This window comes from Grus americana, chromosome 2 (assembly GCF_028858705.1).
Source record: "Grus americana isolate bGruAme1 chromosome 2, bGruAme1.mat, whole genome shotgun sequence".
Classification (NCBI taxonomy): domain Eukaryota; kingdom Metazoa; phylum Chordata; class Aves; order Gruiformes; family Gruidae; genus Grus; species Grus americana.
The window spans coordinates 10773860-10782041 of NC_072853.1; the positions used below are offsets into that span (position 1 = coordinate 10773860).

The following is an 8182-nucleotide window of genomic DNA, read 5'->3' on the forward strand; positions in this document are numbered from 1 at the left end:
TTCAAGGATATTTGGACTCAGCGCCCAGGCTTCACGCTCCACTGAGAGCTGAGGAGTTTGATCCAGATGACGGGGGGGGGGGGGCGGTGTAGCTGACTGTGGTGGCCAAGGTGGCTCATGTGACAGGGTGACCCGCATGCCCAGGGTGACCAAACGACTCAGGTACTTTCCTTCACAAGCTGCAAAAAACAGGAAGAGAAAGGAATAGGTCCATTCTACCAACAAGATTGACTAATTGGTCACAAACCTATGTTACTGATATATAGAGAGCCTGGGGAAAATAACGGTGCAAAGGTGCAAGACCAATGCCAGTGAACCTGGATAGTTGGTAAATCATGTTAATTAATTCAGGTGGGGTTTAGGAGAGAGCCAGCTTTCAGAAGAGAACTGAAGAAGATGGAAAAGTAAGTCTTTTACTAGTTTATATTGAATAATTTATTTCATTACTGAAAATCTGAGAGGATAAATTATTTACTCAGCTATTTTCCAGCAGACAAAAAACAAATCTAGTAATACGAAACATTCCTGGAAGGCTATTATGATTTATCATGAAGAAAATAGGACACTGAGAGCAGTGGCTGTAAACAGAGTTGTGGATATGCTATACAATGGAAATTAATGAGATGCCTGTTCTCTCTTGTTACAGAAATATGAAGAGCAGTAAGATTGCTGGTTCAATCTGTCCTAGCCTTTATTAACCTAAAAATCTCGATATTTGGGGGGAGGAGAGGAAGGAAGCAAATTTTTGGAAACCAGCATTCTTATGGTCTCACTTTCTCACTCTGCCATTCTCTATATTGTCATTGTTCACCAAGGCTCAAATGAGAGGAGTTTTTAAGGACAGGTTTCATGTGTTCTAACTGTAGGTGTTCACAGTGCAGGTGTCTGGACCTGAGCTGGCTGCCAGTGGGTCTCTGTGACAGTCTGTGCAGACGTGTCAATGCAGCCAATGGAGTTTAGGGGGAGATTTGACTCACCAGGGTCAGAGGTCTGACACTGGCTGGGTAGGTCATTGCCATAACTGAATCATTTATCCTGTCCCAGCTTCTGTAACACCTCTCGTGCCACAGATGTTCCGTGGACTTGACTTCAAAACAGTTTGGAGGAGGTTCTGTCTCTTGCAGAGTTCATCTACAGTTCTGCTCATGCTGGGATGTGTAGACACTACAGCTATGCAGATAATATCAGGCTAATAAAAGCAATCCCAAATGTTGTGGTTATTGCAATGAACGCAAACCCGTTGTATTCCCTATTTCTTTATACTTGCAGTATGCTAGTATGATAAATATGAATTACCAGGTAAGGGTATGTTTTCATCACGGTTATTGAGGAATCAGCCACGCTATTTTCCTGACAGGCAATAGGATCTGCATGACTAATTCCCTGAGAAATGAAAGGACAACGTTCTTCATTAATAGTAGAGAGAAAGAAAACATTTGCATGGTGAATGCAGTGAATTCGTACATGAATATAATCGGCTTTGCTCAGTCTATTGCACTTAAATGATTTCTGTGTCTAGCATGCAGAGCAAAAAAACCATTTCACAGCTCCTCACGAAAAGTGGCCAATCATTACTGCAACCCTTGGGACTGGCATTAATCATGATGAATCGGTGTGGCGTCCATGGGACCATAATATACAGCTGTATGAGAATACTGTTGAGTTATGTTTCAGAGTACTGCAGACTAGTTTATATTTTTCTCTTCACCCACATACAACTTTTTGCAGTCACTAAAAATATCATATTCACAACAACATCTCAGATGACTGTTTGCTACAGTGCAATGGTTGGATTTTTGCTTTTCTAAAGTATCTTCTGATATAAAATGACTTAACCATAATCAAGCACCAAACTATATGATCACTGATGAAATTAAAATATTGAAATAATTTTTAAAATCCTACAAGTGAAGCTGTTCACTCTGAAAAAAAAAAAAAGATCAAGGGAAAAACTTATCTCTTCCTGTGTGATTGATCTTTTTCTCTTGCAGTTGCCCTCTGACCTACAATAAATCATTTCAGAGTGTGTCAGGAAAATCTCTTCAATAGCTTTAGAGCTGGGAGGAGAAATGTTTTGTCTATCAAAGTATTATCACACAAAACATCCAAACAATTGCAGCTTTTCTGTTAATTTTCCCACATCCAATGCCATGATGGAGGAAGCTTTTTCCTTATGTTGATGTGACTTGATAGTGTCTAATGAATATTGCCATTTGAAATTTATATATACAAATTTAATACTGTAGGAGATATATAGAAGGAGACTTGAATTTCCTTTAGGATGAACAACCTAACAGGAAAGAAGCACGCTGCAGAAATTATAGCCTGCTTTATGGAGCTGGTGCTCATTTTCAAAATAATTCCCTATTAAAAAAAAAAAGAAAAAAAATGTATTGCTGAAACCGTTGCCACACTTGGTCTCTGGAGGCAGGAATGGGTACAAAGGCTGACTGTCCTCTGACCTGTTTTAAGGTAGTCTGATCTCTCATGATCATTTTTGCAGTAAGTTGCTTGTAGTTTTCCCACACAGAAAACCACTGTGTCTGCAAAACCCCCTGAGCTTCATCACCAATGTGATGTGAAGACGCCGTGCAGTAACTCCACTGTGAGGGCTAGCAATGCCTTCTGACACATGTCAGCTTCATAAAACCTGAATTTCGTGGCCTTTGATGAATACATCCTGCACAAGGCATCCATTTGACAAGCAATTTGGAGGTGGCTGATGCCTCCTGTAATGACAGAAAACTGGAAGAGACTTTCTATAAGAAGCTGAATTAGTTCCCATTAACTTCTTGTTGAAAGTTATCATTATTATGTTGTGTTATTAAACATATGTTAGGACATTTGGGATGGGATTCCTATGGGTAAATACAGGAGTCGACAGCACAGATCTCTACATCTGGGCTAGTAACCACGTACTCTCTGTAGCCACTGGAGACTAGAGAACAGTTTGATGCAGCCTGAAGAAAACATCTAAAACTGTCATCTGAAGAACATCCTAAAAGTGCCTATTTCTTTTAATGGGCTTTTAATTTCTTTTTCTGGAGCTCTCAGAGATTAGCTCAGAGATAGATGTCAATATTTCAGATGTGTGATGTTAGGAGAGATGGATCCCTAGGGATCCAAAGCAATTTTATAGGCCTTTTAAAAGCAGAACTCCTACTCCCAAATGCACTAATAGATTCAATAGGTTTTAAATACAGCCTTGCTATATTTTACTTACACAAATATATGTGTTTATTTTAAGTTATACATTACATGAATTTGTTAAATTGTTCTACCATTTAAATTCAATTTCTTGTGGTTTTGCTATCCGCAACCCCCATCCCTCACTTCAAAGAGGCCCCCCACATCTTTACAGTAAACCAGCCCAGAAATGTCATTATGTAACTCCGATACCCTCCTAATCAGTTGAGCTCTGGCTGGGTGGGTAACCCCAGAGGCGGCGAGAATCTCCCGCACCTACGGCTTGTCCAGCTTCCTGTTCTCAGAACTACCGACCACAAGAAACTCCTGCGGTTACTAACAGAAGAAACAAGTTCCCTCCAATCTCCCAGTGCACCTTGTCAGTTGTGGTTTGCGAGAATTACGCTGTGCTCTTATCCAAGGCAGTCAGGACCGTCGCAGGGTCTTGTACCCCTTTGTTCTGCCAATTCGAGGTCCTCAGCCTACGGCTTCGAACTTTCTGGCACAGCGGCTCTGTTCTGTGGGAAATTGTTCAAATTAGTCCCACAAAGAAAACCATTGCCTCATGAAAACTACCTGCGCTCAATCACAACCACTCTCTGGGAACGAAACAAGGCTTCCCTTGAGATTTTTTTATGCAGTGTTCATTTATGTCTCTGCTAATGTGTAAGATAGGTAGTCTGTGGTGAAGATCTTGGTGCCTTCTTCCATCTAACACTTTCTGAATAATACTGAGAAGCCTCTGTTCATTTATATCACTGCTCTGACATTACCTTTGCTGTGAGAACGATAAGAACCAAACCATTTCATGGCAGTGAGGTGGGAACTGGGTGATGTGAGATGACATGTTTCCTAATTAAACCACTAATATCAATAAAAGATGCCACCAGGTTCTTCTATTATAACACACAGCTACAACAGGAAACCCTTTGTAATATAGTTAGTCTCTCACTCCATTTCCTTCAGGCTTTTGTGTACATTTGTTTCTCAATACGACCCAAAAGATCGGGCCTTGCAAAACACCCTCCTGTTTAAAAAAGTTACCCTGTGATCTGTCAGGGCATCTCCCACACTGCAGCTTTGTCCTGCGAGTGCTTGGCTGTGATCCCGGTGGGATTACACCAGCCTCTAATGGGCATGTTTTCCCTGGTTGCTCCTGGCTATTCTGCAATAGCACCACTCAGTTCCATCAAGGAAATAACTGCAATTTTCTCTTCCCTAATGAATTTCATAACGTAATCAGTGGCAGGCCATGACTGAGAATGAAACTAAAACTTGATGTAATGGTCAGGCAAGAAACTTGACTTGGAGCTTTGTTTTGACTGGGTCCCAAATGAGGCATTGCTGACAGCTCTGCGTATACTCTGTGGATGCTGATGGCTCCAGTAGCAATAAAAATGTTCACAGTTTTTTGGTTTTGTCTTGTTTTCATTACCACTGTAATGTTGCTTCTTTCTGTGAAGTTTGGGTTGCCAGCTAATGATCTGGTTCCAGGGGTAGGAATGATCTTTGGCTCCCTGCAGAGATTAATTAAAGAAAACACAGTAAAACCACCCTGGGTGTTATTGTGTGGAGGCTCAGCCTCCACCAGGTGCTGGCTGAGAGCAGGTAGGCAGCTGAAGATGTCACCAGGCACCTGAGGGTTCTCAGAAATATTCAGCTGTTGAGTGTACTTGGGATGCTAAATACGAGTTATTTAGGTGTAAAGCATCAGGGACACACTGGTGAAGGGCCACCAAGCTTCACCCACATAAGGGCACGTCCACATTATTTTTGTACACTTCAGCATGATTCAGGTTACGTTTGACCCAGCAGAATGAGCAACAAATGGTCAAGCACTGACAAGCCTAAGTCCTGCTCCCTTCCTTGCTTCTCAATCTGCTGGGCAAGTTTAGCAGCAGCTGACTACTTCAACCAGGCTAGGGCAAAATTCAGTTTGGACCTGCACGTCTTTTTTAGCTTTGGGACAGGACAGTCCAGGAGTCCCAAGACAAACATCTGTGGGAATCTGAAGACTTATAAAGTCCAGTTCCAGGGAGTTTTAATATAAGAAGCAATTTGGTCAACATGTGGGCAAGGGAGACTTCTGAAGGATGCCAGATCAGGAGGAGGCCACCCTAGCAATGAGTGAGCAAAGCAGCATGACTATTCCTTGAACACATCAGCCCAGGCACATGCCGCATACCACCATAAGTGCAGCTTCTCTAAGATCCCTGGGTAAGTCTGGGCCTGGTGGTGAATCACTGCAATTATTGTCTCTCTGCAAACACTGATCTCCCAGGTGGGTGGAAGAGGATGAGGATAACTGTCTGGGAGCACTCTCAGTTTGCAACCAGAAGAGCAAAAGCCACTCATAGTTTTATTGTGCTCAGTTGTGGCTGCAGTCATTGTGTCAACCTTCCCGTCTGTGGAGCCTCGTCCAGATGCTGTGGTTCCTTCCCCTGGGGCTGGTGGCTCAGGAGCTGGAGTAATGGGAGCCTTCTGGAAAGGTAGTTGGAGTTTCTCCTTGCTGTGGGGAAGGTGGCTGCTGCTTTCACACAGCTGAGAGTGGTGGTGAACTTTCCTGATGGGCTTTTGCTGGCTCATTGTGCTGATAAGCAGAATCCCACACTTTTTGGAGTGCTTTGGAGGGGCAGGGCAGGCTGGAATACTTTAGGTGAAGTGCACGCAAGGCTTCACAGAGTTATTTATTACAACTGCTGTTCCACTGCCAAAATCTCTGCTATGGTCATTTGGCACCTGTCCGTGGAGTTGAGCACAACTGTGCCAATTGCCACCAACAGAGACTTGGCCCTCTCTGCTGGAAAATCCCAGCCGTCCAGAATACGCTTATCTTGTTAGAGCTATTTTATTTTGTCTGCAGTAAGGCTGGACAAGTGATTTGGCATTGCTGGGCCAGGCTGTTAAAAGCATTCATAAACATGAGTAGTTTTGTTACTGCAGAGGACCCAGCTCCTCTACCTTCACTCTCACTTCAGTGAAGACAAGCAGTTAGCAGTGCTGGTTATTACATCCCAGAAAAAGGCCAATCTACCCTGCTCCTTGTCTTAATACCCTTTTTTTTTTGGACATGTCTAACCTGACACCTTGCATTTCCATACCCCGTGGCTCACCCATTTGGGAGTATCTGCCATCCCCAGCGCTGTGCTGACCTGCTTTCCTCCCCTTGGCCGGGATGCTCTGATGCTGTGCCGCTGTTGATGTGGCTTCCCCTTCTAAGTGGTGGCTCATTGCTCTGGTTATACCACATGTGCCACAGAGCATGGGCCCGCATGTAGGGAAAAACCCTATGAAGCTGCTGATGTGCATGAACTATTTCTGGCTGGGTCCCAGGCAGTCTCTTAAATAGACTAAACTCAGAACTGGTCCACAGAACAGTTTGGGAAGGTGGTGTTCCCACAGACAGACATCCAACACAAGGCAGAATAACCAATCGGTTACTTCTAAAATATGCATATCATGACATACTTTCTCCTGTTCATGAACTTAAACATGAATATTAATGTCAAGCAGTCTTCAGACCATGCTATTTTGGGTCAGCGATCAGAGAAGTGCTTTGTATGACCCACTTGGTGTTCCCTCCAGTTCAGAGGGAAGGAGGGAGGCTCTCTCCCACTGTGCGGAGCTCAGTGGTCTCAACCAGGTAAGGGTAATATCGATGATTGCAGTGTGCACTGAAGCGCCACATGCCTTTTTTAGGATGGCAAAACTGCTCAATACTAAGTCTGTATGATAGGATACAGCAAATGTTAGCAGTAATGGTAAAGTTAAGCCTTGCAGGGCTGTCACCTCCACACAAACCTTCTCCTGGAAAGAGGGGAGCTGAATTGCTGAAATTAATGATTCAAAATAACTGCAGTAGTTGTGGCTTGTTTGGTTGGTTGCTCTTTATGATAATGTTGTTGCTTCAAGGTACATGCTGCCTTCCCTCCCAGGACTCCAGTCAAAATATGGCTTGTGGAAACCAGCTCCCTTTTACATTTCGACTGGTATTTACATTCTCTGCTCATTGTTTGTTCTCACTTTCCTCTTGCCTCCGTACAAGTGCCTGCTGAGAGTCGTGCCATTTGTTAGGGACAGCCAGAAGATGTTGACTCTACTGCCTTCCCCACAGGAGTCTTCTGTGCGGAGATGCTCACCACAGCTGCGTCCGATTTCCTGAATGGTGTGCAAGGTAAACATGCAATCAATTAGCTGTACTGCACGAGTGATGTGATCACATTTGCAAGGATTCATTGATTTTTAAAAGCAGAAAGAACTGTTATCATGTAGCCTGACCTTGCATTTTCAAGGTTTTGCTGCACAATTTATTAAAAACCGTTTCACTCCTTTGTGGTCTGCAGGACTAGGCACCACTATGTATAAGGCTGGCGCCCACATCCCAGTTTCCCGAGGCAAGCCCCAGGAGGACACATGAAATTGGAAACCAGGTGAATAGAGCTGGTGTTTAGCTGTTATAGCACTTAAATGCTGATTTCAGGAACTAGCTGGAATATTTGGACATCCTGTTTAGACACCTTAAAACCTGGACATTTTGCACTGCAGTTTCCTGGCACTAAATCCTTTAGAAAAGGAGGCCAATGACTTCCTATAGATCATCAGTTTCAGACCAATATGCATTTTAGAAAGATTGCCTGTATGTTTTGTCATTAAGCATATTTTTGCAAAGACAGAAAAAAATTCTTTCATACACAGCAAATTAACTAAAAAGGGGCACTTAAACAGTAATCAGAAGTTTCTACACTTCTTAGAAGCAAGCATCCCCCTGCTCCCATTAACTTCTCTCTGGGCAATTTACTAATTCTAATTACATGCCCACTCTCACAGTTTCCATACAGTCAAAACTCCTATTAGTTAGATTTGGTCCAAGGTAGAGGCCATGGGATCTTCATGAGGCTATGTTCAACTTCTTTTGATTTCATAAGTCTTCAGATCAGGCAGCAGTTGCTCAGGAAACAGAGCAGGTGGGAGAGCTTGTTGTTTTGGGCAGTTTGCA

General features: G+C 43.3%; 1 long non-coding RNA gene across 1 annotated transcript; it reads left to right on the forward strand.

Annotated features, from left to right (window-relative positions):
• The first annotated feature begins 203 nt into the window (after nucleotides 1-203).
• On the forward strand, nucleotides 204-7614 carry LOC129203525 (uncharacterized). The gene is made up of 3 exons (XR_008576060.1): nucleotides 204-404; nucleotides 7232-7360; nucleotides 7530-7614. It is a non-coding gene; the product is annotated as an uncharacterized LOC129203525 (long non-coding RNA).
• Nucleotides 7615-8182: the final 568 nt, after the last annotated feature.